Here is a 26,143-nt window from a genome sequence, read left to right as displayed (position 1 = left end):
CCATTGCTCTGCAAAGACTAGACTTTCCAACTAATGTTCTTTTCAGCCACCAATCAATATGGTGATGGCACTGCATATGATATTGCTCTTCTCACCCTACAACAAGATCCTTACCTATCCTACTCACTGGTAGTATATGGGAGGTAGTATTATGATCAATACTGAAGTAAACCACAGACTAGACATTTAGTTATTATAGCCTAAATATTTCAATAAAATACAGAAATGGAAGTTGTGTTCTGTATTTTCACAACAAAACTCCAAATGGAAAAATTTACCATGAACAGAAACAAATTATTGTTCACTTTTTCTTGAAGTAGGAAGATATGAAAAGAGTCAGGAATGGAGGTTTTGGTAATAAAGAAGTGCTTCCTGGATCTGAGCAGAAAATCAAGGGACTTAGATACTATAAAGTATATTTATATGCACTGATTGGACAAGAAATAAATATCTAAGTATCTCTTACATATTTATTTTTCTAAATCTTTATTGATAAGCCACTATATTTTACATGTACTAATTAATTTTATAATATAATTTATATCGAATGGCTTGTAAAGACAAGGCCCCACAAAAAGTATTTCTCTAGGACTTCACAAAATTTAGGGATATCCCTGCTTGAGCTTTTCCTATCTTAGCTAAGGCTTTCAATTTTATGAAATATTACCTTTGATCTTACATCTTCCAAACTTCAGTTATATCATTGACTGTAACCTTCCATGGATATAGTCACTTGGGTGTTTATAAGGTAGCATCCCAACAAGGCAGCAAAGCTTTTGAGCACATAAGCCATAATTTATTTTATTTCTATAATCCCTAAGCACCAGTGCTTTTCACAGAGTGAAAATTGAATGGAGACTTCTGCTCCTAGGAAGATGTAGTAGACATCTTTTACCCATTATTCTCAGAGCATACAAATAGAAACCCTAGATATACATACGAAACAAACATAAGAACACGGTGAAAGGCGGAGAGAAAAAGGCAGACTGGCTAGGGACCTCAGGATCTTAGGAATCACATGGTAGTAAGTTCCCTGGAGTTTTCTTTTTGCTTCATATTATCTCAGACATGAAGCTACCGAAGCTAGTAACCTAGAAATGCAGACCAAAAAGCCCAAATAAAAGGCTGTAATTTAGCTTTACCTCCAAGGACCAGGGAAAGGGCAGCCTAGCTCCAGAGAAATCTTTTAGATAATAACTTCCCACTTTAGCTAAACACCACAGAATAAACTGTGGCTCCATCCCCATCCACACCAATAAAAATCAAATGGGGAGCCTAGACTTCCACCTCAGCAAGGCTATAACAAGGCTTCCCAACATTCCTGCCAGTGTGATATCAGAGAAGTCCAAAAGGAATTCAGAATGTCCACAGCCCTCCTCTCAGCAGTAACAAGACACCCTCATTTCTGCTGCTCTTGTGTCAGAGGAGGGCAAGTTGAGAATCAGGGCTTTCATCTTGACATACAAGTAATAAAACTACCCCTGCTGTACTGCTAGTGAAGATCACATAGGAATCTGGAACTCCCAATCCTACTCAGCAATAAGGATATACTTCTACTTCCTTTTGGCAGTAATAAAGTAGCACCCCAAGTTCCCTTGCCAGAGTAGTATCAGAAATTCCCAGCTAAAACAGGATACTTATTTAAGATCCAGACTCTCACAACATTATACCCTAATAGTCCAGATTTCAGTAAAGAATCAATCATGACACCAAGAGCCAAGAAGATCTCAAACTGAATTTAAAAGGCAATTAATTAAAAAATATATAAATAACAAAAATACAAAGGCAATTAATAGATGTCAACACCAAAGGACACAGGTATTAGAATTATCTGACAGAGATTTTTAAAGTCGTAGCCATGATAAAATGCTTCGTGAGCAATTACAAACACACCTGAGACAAATGAAAACAACAGAAAGCTTCAGTGAGGATATAAAAAATCTCAATAAAAAAGATAAGATATTTAAAAATCAATTATACTTCAGTAAAGCTAAGAGAAAAAAGGAAAGGAGATATAAAGAAGAATTAAATGGAAATTTTAGAACTCAAAAATAAAATATCTGAAATTAAAAGAATAGTAGAAGAGCTCAATAGCAAATGTATTCTGGAGAATTAGAGGAAAGAATCAGTGAACTAGAAGTTAGAATAATAAAAATTACTCAATCACAGCAACAGAGAACAAATAGACTGAAAAACAAATGAATAGAGCTTCAGACATCTGTGGGACTATAATATATATATTATAATATACATATTATTTATTATTTGTGTCACTGGAGATCCAGAAAGGGAGGGGAAAGAGAGTGGAATGAAAAAATACTCAAAGAAATAATTTCTGAAAACTCCTGAAAATCTAGCAATAAATACCAATGTACAGATTTAAGAAGCTGAGAAAATCCTGAACAGGATAAATTCAAAGAATCAATTCCCACAATATATCATAATTAGGCTTCTGAAAACTAAAGACAAAGAAAAATTCTTGACAGCCAGAGTAAAATACCTTACCTACAAGGGAAAAACTATTTAAATATCAGCAGATTTCTTATGAGAGACCATGAAGACCAAAAGGAAGTGGTACATTATTCAAGTGCTGAAAGAAAAGAAGTCAACTCAGAATCCTATAACAAGCAAAATATTCTATGGAAATGAAGGAAAAATCTAAATATTCTCCAATTGGGGAAAAGAATTTGTCTTAAAAATCAACACAAAAGAATGATAAAGAGAGTTTTATATACAGAAAGAAAAAAATAAAATAAGGAAACTTGGAACATTAGGAAGGAAGAAAGAAGAGGTAATACAGGTAAATACAATAGGATTTTTTTCTTTCCCTGAGTTTTTAAAAATATGCTTCACAATTAAAATATAACACTGTCTGATGTAGTTTTCAGCAGGCAAGTTCTGTACAGCTTTTCTTAGATTTACCTAAATATTTCTTTTCTTTTCTCTTGAGAAAATATAAGTGGTATTGTATTTTCAATTTCAGTGACTATGTTTTCATTACTAGTACATAGAAATTCTATTGGTTTTTGCATATTTATCTATATCCTATGATCTTGCTGAACTCATTTATTAGTTCTAGGAGATTTTTGTAGATTCCTTGGGATTTTCTATATAGACAATCATGTAATCTGTAATTAAGAACAACTTTATTTCCTCCTTCCTAATTTATATGTCTTTTATTTCCTTTTCTTGTCTTACTGCAATGTCTTGGGTTGATAGAAGACACAAATTACCAATATCAGAAATGAAGCAGAGATCATCACTACTGATTTCATTAAAAAACATTAAGAGGTGGACAGCCTGCGTGGCTCTGCGGTTTAGCGCCACCTTCAGCCCAGGGCCTGATCCTGGAGACCTGGGATAGAATCCCATGTCGGGCTGCCTGCATGGAGCCTGCTTCTCCCTCTGCCTGTGTCTCTGCTGTGTGTGTGTGTGTGTGTGTGTGTGTGTGTGTGTGTGTGTGTGATGAATGAATAAATAAATCTATAAAAAAGAGAGAGGAAGAGAAAAAGGGGGAATATATCTGCTTCTCTCTCTTCTAAAAAAAAAGCATTAAGAGGAGAAACATATTAAGAGGGTAATAAAGGAATACTGCAAACAACTCTATGCCCACAAACTTGATAATTCAGACAAATTGGACTAATTCTTTAAAAAACATAAAATACCAAAATTAATGCAAGGAAAAATGGACAATCTGTCTATATCTAATAAAGAAATTGAATCAATAATCAGTTTCCCCAAAATGAAGTACTAGATTCCTTTATTTCACTGGCAAATTCTACAAAACATTTAAAGAATAAATGACATAAATTCTCTATAATCTCTTACAGATGATAGAGGCAAAGGTAACACTTCTGAACTCATTCCATGGAGCCATTATTATCCTAACACCAAATTGGCTAAAGTGTTACAAAAAAGGAAAACTAAAGACCAATGTCTCTCATGAACAAGGCAGCAAAATCTTCTTCAAAATTATAGCTAATGTAATCTAAAATACATAAGAAAAGTTATACGGGACAGTGAAGTGATATTTATTTCAAATATGTGAGCTAAGTTCAATATTTAAAAATCAATTCATTTATTCCACTTCATCAACAGGCTAAGAAAGCAAAAATCATGTGATTAAATCAATTGATGCAAGAAAAAAGTATGTGATAAAATACAATACCCATTCATGATTAAAAAAAAAAAAAAAAACTTTTAGAATGGGAGTAGAATTGAATCCCTCAGCTCCATGAAGAACATCACAAAACCCTATAACTATCCTACTTAATCATGGGAAACTGGACTCTTTCTTCAGGAGATCATTAACAGGGCAAGGATAGCCCTTCTCACCACACTTACTCTATGTCATACTGAAAGTCTTCCTCAGCAAAATAAGACAAGAATAATGAAACAAAGAATATATATATTAAGAAAAAATAAATGACACTTTTTGTAGTTTTGTTGACGGTTTTAGCAAAATATAATACTATCTGATATAGTATACACTGTCAAAACCATTTGTAGTTCCTTATTTGCAGATGACATGTTTGTCTATATAGAAAACCACATGGACCCTCCTCCCTAAGAAAACAAAACAAAACTCCAGGACCTAATAAGTAATTATTTCAAGGTCACAAGATACAAGGATAATATACAAAAGTCAATTAATTTCTTATATATATCAAAAATTGAAATTTGAAATTAACAAGCTCACAAAACTCAAAAAAGTGGGGAAAAGGCAACAATCCAGTTAGATATGGGCAAAAGACATGAAAAGTCATTTCATCAAAGAAGCTACAAAGATAACAAAAAAGCATGTGAAAAGACGTTCAATATAATTAACAATTAGGGAATTATAAATTAAAACTACAATAAGCTATTACTACGTATATCTATTAGAATGGTTAAAATACAAAATAGTGACTTGACTTCAATGCTAGTGAGGATGTAGAGAAATTTTATCATTCATAAATTTCTGGTGAAAAAATAAAATGGTAACAGCTACTCTGGGAAATGGTTTGGCAATCTCTTTAAAAACTAAATTTATCCCAGAGAAATGAAGACTATATTCATACAAAAATCTGTACACCAAAATGTTTATAGCAGGTTTGTTTATAACAGCCAAAATTGAAATAATTTAGGTATTCTTCAGGGGTGAATGGTTAAACTATTTACAATAATACCAGAGAATTCTAACTGATAATCAAAAAAAAAAAAAAAAAAAAAAAAAAAAACAACTACTGATACCTGCAACAACTCAACTGAATCTCTAGAAAATTATCCTGACTGGAAAAAGACAAAGATTACATACTGTGTCATTCCATTCACGTAACATTCATGAATTGACAAGACTATAGAAATGAACAGATTAGTGGTTAGGAGTAGTGAGAATAGAAGGGAAGTGGTTGTGTTTATAAAAGCTAAACATGAGGGATCTTAGTGGTGATGTAAATGTTTCTATCTTGACTGTATCAATGTCAATATCCTGATTGTTATATTGTCCTCTGGTTTTTCAAGATGTTACTACTGGTGGAATCTTGGTAAGGGTAGACGAATCTCTATTATTTTTATAACCATATACAAATTTACAATTATCTCAAAATTAAAAGTTTAATTGTGAATTCAATGAATGCTTATTCACTCAATCAAATCAACTCTAAAGAGGGATCCCTGGGTGGCGCAGCGGTTTGGCGCCTGCCTTTGGCCCAGGGCGCGATCCTGGAGACCCGGGATCGAATCCCACATCGGGCCCCTGGTGCATGGAGCCTGCTTCTCCCTCTGCCTGTGTCTCTGTGCCTCTCTCTCTCTGTGTGACTATCATAAATAAATAAAAAAAATTTAAAAAAAAAAAACAAAAACAAATCAACTCTAAAGAAAGAACTTCCGTTTAACTATTTTCCAAAGGCCACAACACACCCACACATTCATGCATACATAATAAAATGAAAATATGTTACAATGCATTTCCAACCAATTTGTATCACCTGAGGAAAATCATGATATGTCATATGAAAAATATCTGTTTAAAACTCTAACTTTGTATACCCAGAACCTAGGAAGTATGAAGAAATCAGCCAAAGGCTTAAAGATAAATGGAATAGACCTTGTCTCTTCCTTTTATTCCTGTGACTTTTATCTTTATACTTTTGTAAACTGTAAGTATGTTTTGCTATAAGCTGGGACTTGTGATATTTCCCTGATAATGCAAACAATAGTAGGAAAATATAAAATGTCCAAGAAGATAAATACATGTGGACTTAAGAGAACTCTGGCCTAAAGAGATTATTACATTGACAATAATAAATGAATAAAACTTATGTTAAGAAATCGATATTTAGAAAGTTAGTCAATCATGAAAAGTTTTAACCTAGGAATATTGAAACTAAAGACTTTCATCTTTGGTCCTCCCATAAAAAAATAAATTTAAGATTGAATAGCTGATTCTCATTTTATGCTCAATTCTAAACACTCTTATATTTTTTCTTTTAAAATTATAAAATAAAGTTAACTAATTTAACTTTGAGACAGAATATAAATTTGAGACAGGAAAAAAATCAAAGTTCTTCAAAGTAATTTCATTAATCAGTCAATATTTAAGTGCACTTATGTTACTTAAAATACAGAGTGAGCAGAACAGACTGTAATCCCTGCCCTAAATCCCTGCCCTCATGGAATACTTAAATTCTAGCAGTAACCATTCTAGGAAAAATATATTAAGAAACACTTATATATGTATATATAAAATTGAAGTATAATTAACACACAACATTATATTAATTTTAAGTGTACAACATAAGAACCATTTTTACAGTATTGATAGTTCTGTAAACATAGAAAGACTGAATTGCTGTTGCTTTGGAAACCATAGTTTCCCTAAGTCCTTGTTCACAATATCTCAAAACTGCAAATGTTCATTAATAGGTAAGTGAATAAACAAACTGCTATATTTATACAAGGAATTATCATCCAGATATGAAAAGAGAATGAACTACCGATATAGGCAACAAAAAGGATGAATTTCAAAAACATTATTCTGGTCAAAAGATGTCAGACACAAAAGAGTACATATCATAGCATTCCATCACATGAGACTCCAGAAAAGATAAATCTACTCTATAGTGACAGAAAGCAGATCAGTGATCGCTCAGGTCTCAGCTTGAAGGAAAATGACAAGAAAAAGGAAAATGGAAAGAGATAGTCTATATCTTGATTATGGTGTTGGTTATGGGGGTATAGTTTTGTCAGAACTCATCAAAATGTACTTAAAATGAATGCATTTTATATGTAAATTGGTCCTCAATAAAGTAAAAATTCATGTAATTCATATTACAAAATAAAAAAGAAATAAGCAGACTATTATTAGAATTAACAGAATAAATGAGAAAAGAACATAATCATGAAATTAGATGCAGAAGAATCATTTGAAAAAATCAAAACTCACTTATAATTAAAGAAAAAAAAAAGCCTCAACAATTACAAATAAAAGTCTATCTAAAAAACAAACAAAAAAAACAAGAAAATCCCCTTCAATAAAAGTTGGAAGTTTCCCAACCTTTTGAGTTTGAGTATAAGATAATGTCTATTATCATTACTTCTTCCCAGTATTGTATTGGAAGTTCTAGCCAGTACAATAAGAGTAGACAAAGAAATAAAGTCACAAGGATTAAAAAACAATAATATCATTATTCACACATGCCATTATTGCTTTTATTGAAAATTCAGAAGAATCTATAGGTAAATGAAATTTAGCAATAGCTTTGGGAGAATATATGAATTAATTATATGCCTATATGTTTAGAACAAATATCTCAAAAGAATATTTTGAAAAATATGAAAAAAAAAAGAAAAATATGTCATTTACATATATTCCATGCTGATCTCCACCCATAACCAATATTCTGACTGGAACAGCCCTTGTGCTTATTATGATTGCAAGATGTCCTTTGGCAATAACCGTCAGAAAACTTTGAGGGAAGAAAAGTCTCTTACTCACAGGTCCTGGAAGGCAGGCATATGGCATACTTGCGGCCACACAGAAAGGTTATGGTGGAGGGGAGCTGTGAGCACATCACCTGGGGTTTGGCTTTATTAGGGTTGAGAGTGATGGTATGCCTTTCAGATGCCCCTTATACTTTTAATGTTTTTATATTTGTTAAAGCTTGCTTTGTGGTCCTACATATAATCTATCCTAGAGAATATTCTGTGTGCACTTAAGAATGTGCATTCACATGCTTTTGGATGGAACATTTTGTATATGTCTCTTAAGTCCATTTGGTCTATAGCATTATTCAGGCCATTTTCTTTTTTTTTTTTTTTTTTTTAAGATTTTTATTTATTTATTCATGAGAGACAGAGAGAGAGAGAGAGGCAGAGGGAGAAGCAGGCTCCATGCAGGGACCTGATGTGGGACTCGATTCTGGGTCTCCAGGATCAGGCCCTGGGCTGAAGGCTGTGCTAAACCGCTGAGGCACTGGGGCTGCCCAAGTCATTTTCTTTTTAATTTTCTCCCTGAATGATCTATTCCGTGTTGAAAGTTGGGTATTGAAGCCCCCTATTATTATTATATTGCTGTCTATTTCTTCAGTTCTATTAATATTTACCATAAGTATTTAGGTGCTCCTATGTTGAGGGCATATATATATTTACTTTCAAAAGATAAAATGTCTTGCATTAGTGTAAAATGGGTGTAGCTCCTGCCTGGCCCCTGGGCGGGATCCTGCTCAGCCACGATAGGCTCCTGGGTTGGCAAAGCTGGCCCTGGACTATGGCTGAAAGAGGACTGAGCTCCAAGGCTGTTTCAGGCTTTGCAGCCACAATTGAGGTCTGCAGCCTGGCTTCTAAGGCATGAATGAGCAGTTCCCTGGGCAGACTGGACTGTGTTCTGACCATGACTATTGAGGCTGGAGCTGAGAATATGACTGTTTCAGGATATCTGGAGGAGCAGAAATGTCTCCCCACTGGGTCCTATACTGGCAGGACTGCTTGTGGAGTGTGGCTGGGAGAACCGAGAGCCCAGTTACAGGGCCCTTTCAGAATCTACAGATGAAAGAGTTTGGGCTGAAATTAGCTGAATGGTTCAGGGGCCCCCCTCTGAGTACACAGCCAGGACTGAGGTCTGTATGGCTATTACCTAACACATGTGGGCATGACTCCTCCTACGTCTTTCCTTGTATGGTTGTTGGTGGCAGAACTAAGGCCAAATAGAGGGTAGCTGAGCCCTCTGGGCTACAGAGCCGTTTTCAGGTCTGTAGCTGGGACCACGGTTACCAAGTCAGTCACTTAGGAGCGGCCTTGTCTTCTTAGAAGGGCTCTCTTCAGTGTTGGACTGGATCAGGGTTTCACAATAAAATGAAGGGTACACAAGAACTGGCTCTACTGATTGATGCTGGAGGACAGGGGCTAGATGGTGGAAGAGTAGGGTCCTCAACTCATCTGGTCCCACAAACTTGCCTAGATAACTTTCAAAACATCCTGAACACCTATGAAGTCAACCCGAGATGTAAAGAGAGAAGATCTGGAATGCCACAGAGAGAAAGGTTGTCACTTCTAACAAGGTAGGAAGGTGAAAAAAATTAAAAAGAAATAAAGTGCAGGAGAGGAACCACAACTAGCAGGGGCTAAAGCAGAAGGGTGAGAGCCTCCAGGGCAAGAAGGCCCAGCCTGGAGAAGTGGGAACTGTAAAAATCCACAGGTGAGTTTTCCCTGATGGAAAAGTGCTTAGCAGGGAAATTGGACCGAATCTCAGGAGGGGCAGTGAAGCACCAAGATTCCTGGAGTCACTGTAAGAGGAGGGGCCAGGGGCAAGCTCACAGCAAACTGAGGTCTGATCTCAGGAAAGGGTTGGACACCGCAGCCTATGCTTTCTCTCGCTGCCGCTGTCCCCAGACTCCAGCCACCTCTTCTTGCTATGGATCCCAGCTGCTCCTGCGCTGCCAGTGGCTCCTGCACGTGCGCGGGCTCCTGCAAATGCAGAGTGCAGATGCACCTCCTGCAAGAAAAGCTGCTTCTCCTGCTGCCCCGTGGGCTGTGCCAAGTGTGCCCAGGGCTGCTCTGCAAGGGCGCATCGGACAAGTGCAGCTGCTGTGCCTGATGTAAGGGAAAGCCTGTTCCCCATGAAAATAGAGAGACGTGTACAAACCTACAGGTTGTTGTTGTTGTTTTTGTTTTGTTTTGTTTTGGTGCTTTTTGTTTTGGGTCCAACTCTGACCCGTTTGCTACTACATTCCTAGTTATTTTCCCTATAAAATAATACGTGAATTATAATAAAAGCTGTCGACTTTTTTAAAAATTGGGGAGAAGCCCCCCAGTTAGGAGGGCCGGCTCCAGAGCAGCTTTACCCTAGAGCCTGGCAACAGACAGAGGTGGCTGCTTCTGTTCCCTTCCGGAGAGGCGGGGCCCAGGAGTGCAGGTCCAGTGGCACAGGGCCCTGGATCCAAGGGCACCAAAGAAGACAAAGCCAGAGATCCTGCGTTCCCCCTGGGACAGAAAGCAAGAACTCTCCTGCCGCTGGGCGCACCCAAGCTGTGCAGATCAGTGCACCTAGCAGGCCCCCAGAAGCATCTAGACCAGTGCAGACTGGGAGACCGCAATAGTTACTAGCAGGGAGCTGTCGCCAGAGCTGGAAATCTGGCCATTGCCATTTTTTTTTCCTCCGTGTTTCACCATGCACCTGGGAGAGGCAGGGTCCCTAGGGAACAAAGACTTCAAGGATAAACAGCTCATACTGAGCCCAGCACCTGGCAAGGGACAAGGGACATCTCCACCCGGGCATAGACATCTGAGAATCAGTGGGGAACCCTCCCGCAGAAGAACTGCTGGAAGAACAAGGAAAAAGCAAGTTAACTGAACAAGCAGCTGGAAAGCTCCAGGACTAAAGGAAAATAGGATATAGAACTAGAGGATCCTTTTTTTTTTTTTTTTTAAATTACGACTCATTTTTATAGCTGGCTAACAATTTCCAATGTTTTTTTCTCTTGTCACACCTTAACGACGATATTTTGCCAAATCTTTGTTTTTAAGTTTTTTTCCTTTTTGACTTTCATATTTCTACAATCACATGTCTTATATATAGTTTTCACTTCGGGATTCCCTTCAATGTATTCAATTTAATTTTGGTAGGTATGTGAGATATGGGTATTTGTTTTTTGTTCTTTGTTTTTTCTGTCTCATTTTGTTTTACAATGGTGGAAATTAGTACCTTCTAACGCACAACCAAAATACACCCAGAACCAAGTGAAACACCATGTTGGTTCATTCTGTGAGATTATATTCTCTCTTCCTTCCCATTCTGACCCCCTTTTTTATCTTGTTTATGTTTTTGTGTTCAAGCTTGGGTCTTTATATAATAAGTATTGTTGATTTATATAAATTTGGGATTGAACATCTTCTAACATACAGAACAAAATACACTCAGAACTAAAAGGATCACCCTCTGGGACCCCTCGGGGAGATTACATTCTCTCTCTACTACCACCTCACCACCACCATCCCCCCCTTTTTTCCCTTTTCTTTTTTCCCCCCTTCTTTGTTTTTTTTTTTTTTATTTTCACGAGTTTGTTTTAAAATTTTTCACTTTAGTGGCCCTTTTTTTGAATTTTGTTCTTTTCTTCTTTTTCTTTTATTTTCTGGTCTCTGACCTCTTTGGAATCATCTAGGGTGTATTTTACTTAGGTCGTGGTTGGTATTTTTGACTCAGCTCACCCATACCACCACTTTGCACTGGACAAAATGACAAGAAGGAAGAATTCACCACAAAAGAAATAACCGGAAGCAATACTCTCTGCCACAGAGTCACAGAATTTGGATTTAAATATGATGTCAGAAATTCAATTCAGAAGTTCAATCATAAAGTTATAATGGGAGAAGATATTTGCAAATGATGAATCAGATAAAGGGCTGGTATCCAAGATCTATAAAGAACTTATCAAACTCAACACCCAAGAAACAATCCAATCATGAAATGGGCAGAAGACATGAACAGAAATTTCACCAAAGAAGACATACACATGTCCAACAAGCACATGAGAAAATGCTTCACATCACTTGCCATCAGGGTAATACAAATCAAAACCACAATGAGATACCACCTCATACCGGTGAGAATGGCAAAAAATAACAAGACAGGAAACGAAAAATGTTAGAGAGGATGTGGAGAAAGGGGAACCCTCTTGCACTGTTGGTGGGAATGTGAACTGGTGCAGCCACTCAGGAAAACTGTGTGGAGGCTCCTCAAAGAGTTAAAAATAGACCTGCCCTATGACCCAGCGATTACACTGCTGCGGATTTACCCCAAAGATACAGATACAGTGAAAGACTGAGGCACCTGCACCCCAGTGTTTATAGCAGCAATGTCCATAATAGCTAAACTGTGGAAAGAGCCTCAGTGTCCATAGAAAGATGAATGGATAAAGAAGATGGCATATAGATACAATGGAATATTAGCCATCAGAAGAGATGAATACTCACCATTTGCTTTGACATGGATGGAACTGGAGGGTATTATGCTGAGTAAAATAAGTCAGGCAGAGAAGGACAATCATCATATGGTTTCACTCATATGTGGAATATAAGAAATACTGAAAGGGATTATAAGAGAAAGGAGGGGAACTAAGTGGGAAAAATTAGAGAGGGAGACAAACCATGAAAGACTCCTAACTCTGAGAAACAAACGAAGGTTTGCAAAAGGGGAGGTGGATGGGGATATCGGGTAACTGAGTGATGGGCACTGAGGAGAACACTTGATGGGATAAGCACTGGGTGTTATACTATATGCTGGCAAATTGAATTTAAATTTTAAAAAATGTAAAAATAAATAAAATATAAAAGTTAAAAGAAATCCCTATACTAGTTCTGCAATTTCTTGTGAGTCTAAAACTATTTCAAAATAAAATCTTTACTTAAAAATCAATGAAAGAATTATGTAAGAATTTACTGACTATTTGAAATTCAAAACAAAAATATTGTCTGTTATTTTTTGTAAATTGTGTGCTGTGCATTATTTGTATCAGTTAACTCTATGATCAACTTATATAAGTATATATACACATCAGGGCCTGGAGTAGGCACAAAACTTAAAGGAGGCTCTAATTCTCAGGGTTATGCAAGTGTCTCATGCTAGTCTCTGCACTGATATGCTTATGCTTATAGATCTCTCATTCTACCCTTACCCCTCCATTGGAGGACCACTTTTTAAATATTTATCAACCCATCACTACCTTCAAATAAATACTAGTTTCATTTGTTATGTGAACAGAGACTGTGTCATGAAAGTGTCCTTAAAAAGTTTCTTGGCTTGTAATTGTATCAGCTTGTCCCCCCACCTCTATTTTTTTTTATCCAGTTCTATTCTACAAGAATTTATAAGGACTAGAATATGGATGCTTGATCACTGTGACCTTGAAACTGGACATCTATCTAAATGGAAAGATGAAATATATCATTTCAAGTGGAGGAAAAAAAGCAACTTTAAAAGAAATGAGAGAAAAAAAAAAAGAGAGAAAAAAAAAATAAATAAATAAAAGAAATGAGAGATGTCAGAAAGTCCAGCAGGTTCTGGAACAAATTCTCCAGAGAGAAGAATAATCAGAAACTGGAGAGATTGAATCAAGCCAAGCAACAGATATATAGTATATGATAGGAGGCTGAGGCAAGACTATGGAGTCAGCTCAAAAAGAAAAAAGGACTTCAGGGAGAAGTGGAAATGCAACCTTTTGTTTATTGGGAAAGAGAATCAAGGAATATTTCCTGAGTTCTACATAATTGAAAAGAAAAAAATAACCCTTTTCATTGGGAATAATGATCTTTCTCACTGAAGAAAGGTAAATTCAGCTCCCCATTCTTTACTTGTAACTAAGAAATTTGCCTAGTCTTTATTTTCCTACAATTATTATTTATGTTATGATTGATCACTGTTCTTAATGAAATCTTATGTCATCAAATTCCGTGTAAATAAAACTTACAAAAAATAAAAAAAGAAAACTTACATGTAGAATAGAATTCCATATAAATATTCACATGCAGTGTGCTTCTTTGCACGGTTCATCTCATGATAAGTCAGAAAATAGCTTTGGGTTTTAATAGTAATTGTGGATATAATCAAACTTATTTCTCACCTGCATTCATCCCCTCTTTTGCAATTAACATCTCCCAGCCTTGATTCTCCTCCATACACCATCCAAAAGAAAAACAACCCTGTGATTGAATGAACTTTCACAGGTGCTCTTTTGATCACAAAAATCCAAATTTAAAGGATAGGTAATTAATTAAAATTCTTTTGTTGTTATTGTTAGAAGGTAATGACAAATGCATATTTATGAAAATCACGTTTGAAAAAATTCTGGGTATTTTTCTTTTCCTACATTATGCCAGGAGTAAAGATCAGTGCTTCAGGGACTGATATCAGTAGTGGTTTCTGACATTCCTCTGCTCTTTGCATTCTCAATTGAGACTGAGTGTCTAAAAGGTTTCTTTAAACAAATGAGGCGTTAGTTGTTTAGTTATGTTTCACTTTCCCTAGTGGCTACTGAGCATCTGGTGAGCCCTCCCAATGGTGTTGGCAAGGCTCTTCTTTTGATGAGTGACTGAAAATGTTCAACCTGTTACTCAGCAGCAGCATATAATGACTGCCAGCAAATAAAAAACTTCCTTTGTTTCCCATTCTGCTTCCATTGCCAAATGAATGTGTTGCGCTAATATCTAATAGCCTTTACCAGCTGTTGAGTTCTGTTCTTTCCAGTTATGATTACTTGGGCTTTCCAGTTTCCATATTGTCCTGCCATTTTCATAGTGGGGGTCTCAGAGACATTGCAAGAGACTCTTAAAACTCTGAAGCTTCATTAAACCAAAGTAGTCCTATCTTCCACAGTTCCCACACTGCAACATCTCCACAAACCAACCTCTCACCCAAAGTTATCTCTCACCTGGTAAATTTCAGAACACTTTCTAATGCCTTTCTTTTCTCTACTTGCCATTCGGTCTTTGGACAAAGGTACATTTAACTTACAGAAATGATTAGCTCCTTAATAGTGGTGTAGAAATCAATTTTTAAAATTAAAATATATGTTAAATCACCTAGGGACAATTATTGCATAAAAGAACTCCATCAGGATTATTTGATAAATCGACTCCTTTGTGTATCAAATGACCATCCCTAACTTATAAATGTGAAAAACAAATATTCATATGTTATCTCTCCTTGACTATTAAGTACTCCTGCAGGATATGTTCTCACTACAATCTCCCACGTCAGGGCATTGACTTGAAGGCTGACCAGAATCAGTATTGATTTCTGTTGTTTGGAAATTCTTTGGTTTTTTTTTTTTTTTCCTTTTTCTTTGCTTTTGAAGTGAAAGTCCTGGGCTCTTTTTCCTGGAGACATCTAGCATAGGCAGCAGGGTTGATATGAGGGGAGCACACTAGAATACTACTGTCCATCCTGATTGTCCAGTACCTTGCTTAACTGGTCACTAAAGTTTTTGCTATCATCGCTTTTCACAACACAGTTTTTATTTCCTTTCAACAAAAAAAATATAAGGTATTAGTGTCTTGGATCAATCATCTAATAAATTGTTTCCCAAACTGTACAAGATATGCTAGTCACTTGAAATTTTCCTTCAATATGTATATGTTACTGACCAATAGCTTATCCATACTGGGCATACTATTTCTTCTTACTAACTACAAATGCATAGAAGTTATTATCTATATTAGTAGTGAGATTCGTTAAAATATTCTTTATGAAATATTAAAAATAGATGTAATATGAAATAAATATATGAATTCAAAACATCATAAATCATAAATTATTTGAGTTTTTCTTTGAAGTACATTTTTTTTCAGAGGAAGACAGCATTCACAGTAAAAACAAAATGTCTATTTTTAAAACTATTATTACATTACTAATTATTTTGTAAAGGATAGTTCTCTGGTCAAACAAGTGTTAAGAATTTTTCTATCTCTATTCTATCTTTTGAAGATTCCTGAAGAACATATGAAATTTTATAACAAATTAATGGATTTAAATCTAACTGAATAATTTCTAAATCTGTATCTTCATGGAATATTTTCTATGGGGTATGCCTAATAACAAAGCTTTGGGAAATGCAAAACAAATACTGTCTACCTTGATGTCATTTGTGAACTCAGAAGATGGGTTAACAGTTAAAATCTGGCACATAAGCCATCAAGCATTCTATATAGTGCCTCAACAATTGGAACATTATTAAATAAGAGAATTCCAACAAAGAGGGAGGCCTTTTATTTGTTAGATATTCTAAACCTACTATATGAGAGGGAAGGAATGAAGCCAGCATTTTAATAGCTATGATATGATTTTCATGACCTGAGGACTTAGGAACACACAAAGTCTGGTTTTTCCCATCTCCAAAAAATAGAATAAGTCACTACGGATTTTGACTCTCCTGATAGCACACCTATGTATAAGGGCTGCCCATACAGGATAGCAAAGATAAAAATGAGTGGAGACAAAGTGGTCTTTGCTTTGAGATTAAATTTACTTTGACATGCTAGATCTAGTGCCACTTCCATAAATTAGGATTTTCCTAATGAGACCTTCAACATGTTTGACTGACAAATTTCCCTGCCTTTCCAAACCCTTGCAATATAATTAAGGTACAGATTCCATAAATGGCAATAAAGGAAAGGATCCAACTAATACATGCAAGGTATCCCACCATATGTTCCTATTAACAGAGTCAAAGCTAAGGAAAGATTAATAAAAACAATTCTCTGTCACAATAAAAACATGGAATTTACTCCATAAAGTGACGGTGAGTAAAAACAATGGCAAATTGTAGAACAGATATATTTGCCTGCTTTGCTTGAAGGTGATTGTCCTCAACGGCCCATGTCTATGACACATCAAGAAGAACCTGGGATAAAGAGATCCTACATGCACACCATATCTGAAACTCTGAAATACCTGAAATATCTAGCAAAATCTTAAGTTTTCCCATGTGGAACACAAGTCTCTAACTTTGCTTAATTATCTTTTGCCTGCTATTACACTATCCTAGCATTATATTTATTACTTTTATTCTATACTTTGGAACACTGGTTAGATCTAACTTGATTCCTTTATGCAATTTAGCTACAATTTGTTTGTGCTATTCTCTAGACACTAATAGATTATATTCTGTATTTTTTTCTAAGATAATCCACCCAATTCATTTTTTCAACAAAAATTTGTTGTGCACTCCCTATGTGTCACACATGATTCTAGGAACTTTGGTTATATCTGTTAATAAGGCAAAGATCCCTGATCTGTGGTTCTTATACTCTAGTAGGGAAAGATAGACAATAAACAATAAGTTGAAGGAAAGGCTAAGGGAAAAAGAGTAGAGTAGGGCAAGTAGGGTGGGGAGTGTGGGGTGACCCTTGAAACAGGTAAGAAAATTAGCCAAGCAGACATAGAGAAAGAAAGATTCTGGGTACAGGAAACAACTGTAACACAGCCTCTAGGGTAGGGCATGCCTGGTGTGCTGGAGGAAAACAGAGGCCAGTCTGGAGGACAGACTGAGGTACATCATAGGAAAGGAAGTCAGAAGGAGTGCTGGGAACAGGGAGACCTTGAAGGGCCTGTGGGCTGTGGAGGAACTTTGGCTCTGACTTTAGTGAGATGGGGAAACATTTGCAGGGTTTGAGCAGAAGGGTGCCCTGATATCATGCATATTTTATAAAGATCATACTGCCTGCAGTAAAGAGAGTAGACTCTGGGGGCTGGCTAGGAGAGAAAAACAGGAAACCCATTAAAAGGCAAGTGCCAGGGGCACCTTGGTGGCTCAGTCTGTGAAGCGACTGCCTTTGGCTCAGGTCCTGATCTCAAGGTCCTGGGATCGAGCCCCATGTCCAGTTCCCTACTCAGCGGGGAGTCTGCTTTAGCTCTACCCCTCCCCCTTCTCATGCCCTCTCTCCCTCTCTCTCAAATGAATAAATAAAATCTTTAAAAAAAAAGGCATGAGCCATAACCCAGGCAAGATATCATGATAGCTTGGATGTGGGTAGTAAGTAACATGAAGGGGGTGAGAACATGTGAGAGGAAGCCAAAAAGAGGACTCAGGGATGACTCCAAGTCTAGTCGCCTGAGAAATGGTCATCAGTTCAGATGGGAAAATCGTGAGTGGAATAGGTTTGAGGAGTAACGATTAGGAAGTCTGTTTTAAACACATCAAGTTTGAGATGTCTTTTAGATATCTAAGTGGATATGTAAGTAAGAAGCTGGATACATGTGTCTAGAGTTGGGGAGAGTTTTATCTCTGACCTAATGCTCTACTCAAAACCAATAATTCATTCATCCAGGAAATTAGTACATTTCCAATGTGGACACCTTAAAGGGTGAATTTTGATGGAAGCTTTGAAAACAAATTCTCTTGTTCTGGATCTTAACTAAAACATAATTGACCTGATTTTGATTTGATTCTCTCACCTTAACATTCCAGGCAATGAATCAGTGAAACTTCTCTAGATGGCAATGACTTTCTGCATAAAAACCACTATTCATTCATTCATTCATTCATTCATTCATTCATAATAAACATTTATTTAACTCTTACAACATGTAGGGCTCCTATATTCACCCTTATCTAATTTGAACAGGAAAAATAGCCAAAGGGTCAGGGGAAAAATGAATTTGAAAATAAATACCTTGTAGAACAAAAATTAGAAGGACAGCTTGGGGAAAGCCTGGGTGGCTCAGTGGTTGAGCGTCTGTGTTTGGCTCAGATCCTGATCCCAGGGTCCTGGGGTGGAGTTCCACATCAGGCCTGCTTCTCCTTCTGCCTATGTCTTTCTCAAGAATAAATAAATAAAATCTTAAAAAAAAAAAAAAAGGGACATCCTGGCAAATCCCTGATTTTGAGAAGAATGCACTGAGGTAACCTGATGTGAAAGTCCCATTTCAAAGAACATTAATGGAAGCAAACAAAAGCACTGTCTGATGCTATGTGAGTTTCTGTTGCCCACAGATGATTATTGAAGTGTTTTAGATTTAATATATGCATTTTAAGTCATAGGATTCTTTAGAAATTAAAAATTGTCTTCACATATTTAGGGTTTTAAAAAATGGAGAAAGCAGAAGATGAAATCAATAAACTAACTTTAAATATTATTTTAAATGTTGCTCTTTATTTTAAATTCCATGAAACATAGTCCTAGAAGGGTGAGGATCCTTGCAGAGAGAATGCAATAGATAGCAGATAGTAGTAGAGGTCCATTAGAAGTAGAAATTCAATTCCATAAATATGTGTTTAGTGTCCTCCATATTCAAGGACTGATTGGAAATACGACGAGTAAAGAGAAACAATCCCTCTCTCCAGTATTCATAGCATAATAGGATAGACAACTTCACATATGCACATCAATGGCACTAATACTAGGCTGACTATGTTAAATAGGGAAAAAGGAATTAATTGTGAGAGTAGTATGATTATGCTTCTTAGAGGAGTAAGGACTTCTGCTAGGTCTTTAAAAAAATGCTACTACTACTACTACTACTACTACGAAGGACTGGAAATCAAGATGGAGTGGAATTTCTATGCAGAGAGAACCTGAGTATAGGTCTGGAGACAGGAATGAAAGGCATGTATGGGACAGTTAAAGTCCAATGTTAGCAGAGCATTAAAAAGGTAAAGGCTAAGCAAAATGTACATATTCAGACATGTATAAATACATAATGCAAGTGAAAACACTTCAGCATAAAAGCTCAGTAAGTTAACCGAATGTTAGCTTGCATTTGAATATAATTCAGAAAGTGTGACAATAACTAAGAATGAGATGAAAATGGTTTGGGAAAAAGTAAAACTTAGTAAATATGGATTGACTCAGCTAGTGCAAATTTTTCAGGCTGCATACAATTAGAGGTATTTTTAGAGCTTTTGAAATAAGTTTCAAAAGTTTTATTGAGATATACTTCACAAATAATTAATGGCATATATGTAAAGTGTATCGTTTGGTAAGTTTTGATATATGTATATAGTCAAGACACTAATTCCACGATTGAGATAATGAACATATCTCTCATTCTCCCAAACTTTCTCATGTCCCTTTGTAATCCTTCTCTCCTTCTCTTCCTCTCAATTCCCAGACAACCAATGATTTGCTGTCAATTATAAATTCCTAGAATTTCCTAGAATTCTACATAAATGGAATTCTAAAGTATATTCTCTCTTTTGTCTATATCCCTTCACTCAACATGAATACTTGAGAGTCAACCACAGTGTAGTTTGTATCATTAGTTCATTTCTTTTTATTACTGAGTAATATTTCTTCATATGGATATACAACAGTTTGTTTCCAGTCACTTGTTGACAGACATTTGGGCTGTTCCAGTTGGGGACTTCAAATAAAACTGCTATAGAACATTCATGTACAGTCTTTGAATGAACTTATGCTTTCCTTTCTCTTGGGTAAATATCCAGGCAAGGAATGCCTGGATCACATGGGAAGTATACATTTAACTTTTTAAGAAACTGACAATTTTTTTCTAAAGCAGTTGTACCATTTTACATTCTCACCAGCTGTGTAAGAGTTCTAATTCCTCTACATCCTTGCTAGTATTTGTATAGCCTGTCAGAGGCTTATCTCACTCAAACAATCACACACACAAAAAACCTTCTCCACAGATAGGCTAAGTTCAACAGACAATGTTTTCAATAAATTTAGAAAATACCAAATATCCACATTATTCAGAAAAATAGACTGATGTCTTGGAAAATAGCTAAAAGAGTTAAAGGGAGGGACTTCTAGAAAATAGGATGAGAAGGGGGGGAGAATACCACTGATATTTACTAAATTTTACAGACTATTAACTTTTTAAAAACATACCATGGATTATTTTAATAGAAGATTAAAATATTTTTGAATGAATAAACCAAAGCAGTCTTAGAGATCTTTTCACAAATGCAGTAAGAACCCCATTATCTATTTTTAATTAAAATTTACTATAACATTAAATCCTTATTAGTTACTTTGTATTTTCAATATACACTGTGACTTGATCATCATAATTAATATATTTTTGTAGCCCTAAAATCAGAAGAAGCATTATTGCAGATAACCTAGAGATGATAAAGTATTCAAGAATCTCTGTTTATCCTGAGCAGAGTTCATAGTAAAACTATGTATAAACACTATGAAGACAAGTAGTTTTTATAGTTATTAGCCACACTTCATTAAATGTTTCACTTTTGGAAAGTACTGGCATAGATTAAATTTAAATAACTGACAAAGTTTAGAATCATTTATAATTAAAGACTCACAGCTTTAATTCATGTGTATTAGGGTTGCGGAGTCTCATTATTGCTACTGTGACTACTCTGATTACAAAACAGATAAGGCCTGGAGAAGCACATGGCCTTTGGCTTCAGAGCCCAGGTTTAAATCCCAACATTACAATTTACCAGCTATGTGCCAATATATGTAAAGTGATGTTACAAGGTCTCAGCTTCTTCATTTCTAAAAATGTTATTAGATTACCTACTTCTTAAGACTACTTAGAGGAATAAGTGATCAATAAAGCTCAACTACTGTTATTACCTGGGATTCATTATTGTAAAACACCCCAAGAACTAAAAATTAAGTATTATAGGGGGTTTTAATTGAAAAGTGCTTGGATTTTATGAATATCCATGCCAATTAAAACAACTAATTATTAAAATCCTAAGAGAACTCAAGCGATTTTACAGTGAGAAATAGATATCAACCTCTAGTTAATTAGTTAATTGGTATACGCTGACTGCACTAAATTTCTTTTGATTCACTATTATTCTCTTTACAAATGGCTGACAGCATATACTCTAGGCAAAGCACTGGAGCTAATGTTAGTTCTACAAAGATTTTAAGTCATGGCTTAGTGATGAAGAGATAAGATTAAATTCTGTAAGCAAGAAAAGTGTATTGACTTCAATCTTTTTACTTCAATTTTCGAATTCACCAACTCTTTTTTCTGCTGTTAAGCCTGTCCAACAAATATTTTTAATCCAGACATTATATATCTCCATTTTGGTATTTCCACTTTTTTTGTAAAAATGTTTATTTCTCTGCTGATAATTTTTCTTTGATCATTTTGAGCATATTTTCCATTATGTCATTGAGCAGCTACAAGAGCTATTTTAAAATCCTTGTTTGTTATTATCAACATGAGGATCAGAGTCCATTGATGGTCTTTTCTTTTGAGAATGGTATACCTTTTCTCGTTCTTTAAAAAGAACTTTCGAATTGTACTTTGATTTTGTTAATGTCAAGTTCTGGTGACTGAGTTCTGTTATAGTCCTCTGCTGAGTGTGGTGATTATTTTTGGTTTAGAAGTCAGTCACCTTGTTTGGACTAAAACTGTAAATTCTGTTTCTTGAAAAGGAGCTCAAAGCTTATCCAACTTTTTAAATCCTGAACTGGGCTGCCCAAATGCACATGTGTGATCCAAGGATCAGACAGATGTTTGGGTGTTTTATACACAGAATTTGTTTCCTCTTCTCTCTGATTCTTGCTTTTCTGCAGTTCTAGCCTTGATTTCAATGGTTTTGGGATGCTATGAAATCTGTTTTTTAAGCAGCAGGATTACATGTTTTCTGTAAGTTTTAGTCACCTCACATAGCATTGACTGAGTCTGTCCTCAACCTATAATCCATGAAATTCAGGAAACTCCTCATATCATTCATTTTGTCCAAATGCTAACTCCCCCCAGAATCAGCCTGTTTTGTTTGTTCTCCAATGACTTCATGTGATTGACCTTTGTATTTTTCCCAGAGATTATAGTTATCAATCAGAGCTTACTCAGACATACCAGAAGCAGAAGCACACAGACCACTGATTTTACTTTAAGTTCTACTCTTTACAAGATTTGAGCAGAATTAATGGTAAGGAATGTAAAGATATCTGGACTACTCCCATGTTTTCCAAGAGAATGAAACTCTTATCTGGTGGAATCAGATTCCAGAACACTGATCAGACGGGACTTACTTGTGGGCAAGCTTGCTATTTGCTCAAAAGTCATCCTAACTCTTTAAACTGAGTTGATGCTAAATTCCAGAAGTAGAAAAAGAAATTACTTTGCTTTCTTTTCTCTTTCTATCAGGAGCACTTAAAAATAATTGTTTCATCTTTAGGTACTTAATTGAAACTAGATGTAAATCTGAGTTTGGAGAAAAGGACCTCAGATCTAGGCCATATTCAGGAATCCTGAAGGTCCTACATTACAGTTTGGGAAATAAGTGTCCTTGATAATTGCTTTTAAGTATTTAGTTTTCTTTTATAATTTTCTCTTGAGAAATTCACAGGAAGAGTGTTTATAGACAGCAGAATTTGGACATTCTGGGTTCCCAGCTAGAAATCATTTACTAGGTTCTCCAAACTTTCATTAAGGCCCTAAGTAATGACAGCCAGAAGAAATGTAGCAGAGAAAATTTTGTTGGAGCAGCTCACAATTTCTTTGAAACTAAACAGAATTTTAAAAATCTTTAAATCTTATATAATCCCAAATCACGACTAAATTCCCACAATAATTAGCACAGCAGGGGCTAGAACTTAGATGTGTTCACTCCAGCCCAGTAAGTTTTTAATACTACCATAAGCAGATAAGCAGTCTATAAATCTACAGTCCCCAAGTCAAAGATCTTTGTTACTCATGATTAAACTTCAAGTCCAACTGGAAGATCTCTGGATTTTTGTTCCATTAAAACTGCTCCTATTTTAAATTTGAGAAATTTCTTGCAGTAATAAAGTTCCTTATGTAGTCTGGTAGCTTTAAAATCTTACTGAGGTATAATATCATTTATTGACATTTAACATTGTCAATTGACATTTCAGCCCTTATTAGTATATGTCCCATCTGCATCACAGCTTCCTATGCTCTCATTAAAATGGATGAATTGTGTCTTAATACATATTTTCTTTTATATTAGAAATCTTGCGATCGGATAGTCAAATGTGAATATTTTATGGTAAACATTTCCCCCTCTGCCTTGAATTTTTTACAAGTTTAAACAACCCCTTACTAAAAAAATAAAAATTAAAAACCCTTACTTAACCATATAAGCTACTTTTGTAAGTTTCAACAAAGGACATTTTTCTATGCCAACTATTAGGACTTATATGAATATGCCTCAGGTTATCTGAAAGTAAATCTGTTTTTATGATAATTTACAATACTATAAATTTTTTTATTTAAATAAAAATGGCTGATTGTTATAGAGTAATACATTATTCTTTGACTAAGTCTGGAAATGCTGACAAACTATTTAACAACCTGGCCTTATTTAAGAATGAATCAGGGGAACCTGGGGACTCAATGGTTGAGCATCTATATTTGGCCCAGGTTGTGGTCCTGGGGTTTCAGGTTGGAGTCCTACATTAGTCTTCCTGGAGGGAGCCTGCCTTTCCCTCTGCCTATGTCTCTGCCTTTCTTTCTCTGTCTCTCATGAATAAATAAATAAAATCTTAAAAAAAAAAACTATAAAAAGAATGAATCAGTTTTATAAATGCTTCACAAGTTACTACACTTCTGTAAGATCATCCTCCCCGTTAGAAATGCTACGTAGGGCAAACCAAATACAGAAAGCCAATTCCTCCAAGATCTATTCGTAAAAAGCACCTTTCTAAAGGCAACTGCACCATCTTTGACTGATCTGCTGTTCTCCGACTCCATCAGGCCTACACCTAGAAGAGCCATGTGAGGAAACATGCCAATGGTCTTATGAGCAGCCTCAACACGATGGCATCATACTGCTCAGCCCACAGCTAGGAGTTACACAAAGTATGTTCCAGCTCAGAACTTTCCAAAATGACATCTTAAATCTTCTACGTTCTCGAATTCTCACTTAAAACCTACATTTGTTTTCCCACCTTCCGTCCTTTCTTCTTGTATTCAGCAAACTAATCGACCAAGCTGGAGTTCTTTGCATGTGAACCTATGCCTGATACATCATTTATAACTGGTAAAACCATTTTTAAAGAAAGAGAATATGTCACAATGAGTGAGGTAATTATTTTTTTATGCGGTTGACTTTTTAGTCAGCTGTACTGCCTTTGTTTTATCAGGATGTAATCATCTACTATTCACACAGAAATGCAAAGTCATATTAAGTACAAAGTGTAGATGTCTTAAGTGGGTTCTGAAAATGGCAAAGTGTGGTAATCTCTGAAGCTGGATGATGAATTCATGGTGGCTCATTACCATATTCTAATTGTATGTTTGAAATCTTCTACATTAAAAACTAAATGTAAAAAAATAGAGAGAGGATTCTTGAGTACAGCAAGTCCCTCTGGAATCTACCACTTCAATGAGACCTTTGAACAAATGACCCCTTAAAGTGCGCAGTTTGCACTGTGTTAAACTGTGTTTGCATTAATCTCCTACTTCCAGATATCTGTGGTCTGGAACTCCATGGAAATTGGAAAATCAAGTAATTAGTGGAACAAATTCCCTTTCCTACGACACTAATTTTTGAAAATAGAGTCCTTATCATCTTTATCATTCTTATGTCCTAAATACCCTTCACTTGGCATTTAGCTATTATAGAGGTGATGTGCACATTGTCACTTCTGGTGTTGACTATTGTGCCACCAACCTTGATCCTCCCACACTCATTACAGAAATGTAACTTTTCCTTGGAGAAATTTGAATGCCACTCTAGTTATGGAGCTTCTGATCCCTGGTTCCCTTGTCTAGAATCCTCATTACCTAAGAATTCCAGATTTATGAGGAAAACCTGCTAAAATTTCTAGAATTAAAATTTTATGTTGGGGTGATTACTGAACAGTAAATTGTAGAACTTTAAAAATAATCATTCATCCTTTTAAAGACTTGAAGAATTCCTTGGTATTTCTTAGCAGGTTTCTACTTATTGGATATATTTCTTTAACAGGAAATCCTCTCCCTTAGTCCCGAGCTACATATTTCATACTAGAATTTAGTTTTATAGGTGCTTAACTTGATCATTTCCATTGGGAATTAAAAATGTAAAAATTTACATTTTTACAATTATTTCAGTTGAGTACTGAAAACATGCCAGGCATTCTTTCAAGTGTTAAGGATATAAACAAAATAAGGAATTCTAAAGGAGCCTATATTTAATAGGGAAACAAACAATAAAAAATAAATAAGTAGCATGCCATATGCTAAAGAGTACTCTGAAAATAAAACAGCAAA

The 26,143-nt window shown here is 35.6% G+C and overlaps 1 pseudogene; it reads left to right on the top strand.

Moving 5' to 3' along the window:
- The first annotated feature begins 9,892 nt into the window (after window positions 1–9,892).
- LOC140636256 (metallothionein-2 pseudogene) lies at window positions 9,893–10,075 on the top strand (annotated as a pseudogene).
- The last annotated feature ends 16,068 nt before the right edge of the window (window positions 10,076–26,143 follow it).

This window comes from Canis lupus, chromosome 7 (genome assembly GCF_048164855.1).
Source record: "Canis lupus baileyi chromosome 7, mCanLup2.hap1, whole genome shotgun sequence".
In the NCBI taxonomy this organism is placed as follows: Eukaryota; Metazoa; Chordata; class Mammalia; order Carnivora; family Canidae; genus Canis; species Canis lupus.
The sequence above is the reverse complement of the archived record's forward strand: the minus strand, read 5'-3'. Positions and strand labels throughout refer to the sequence as shown.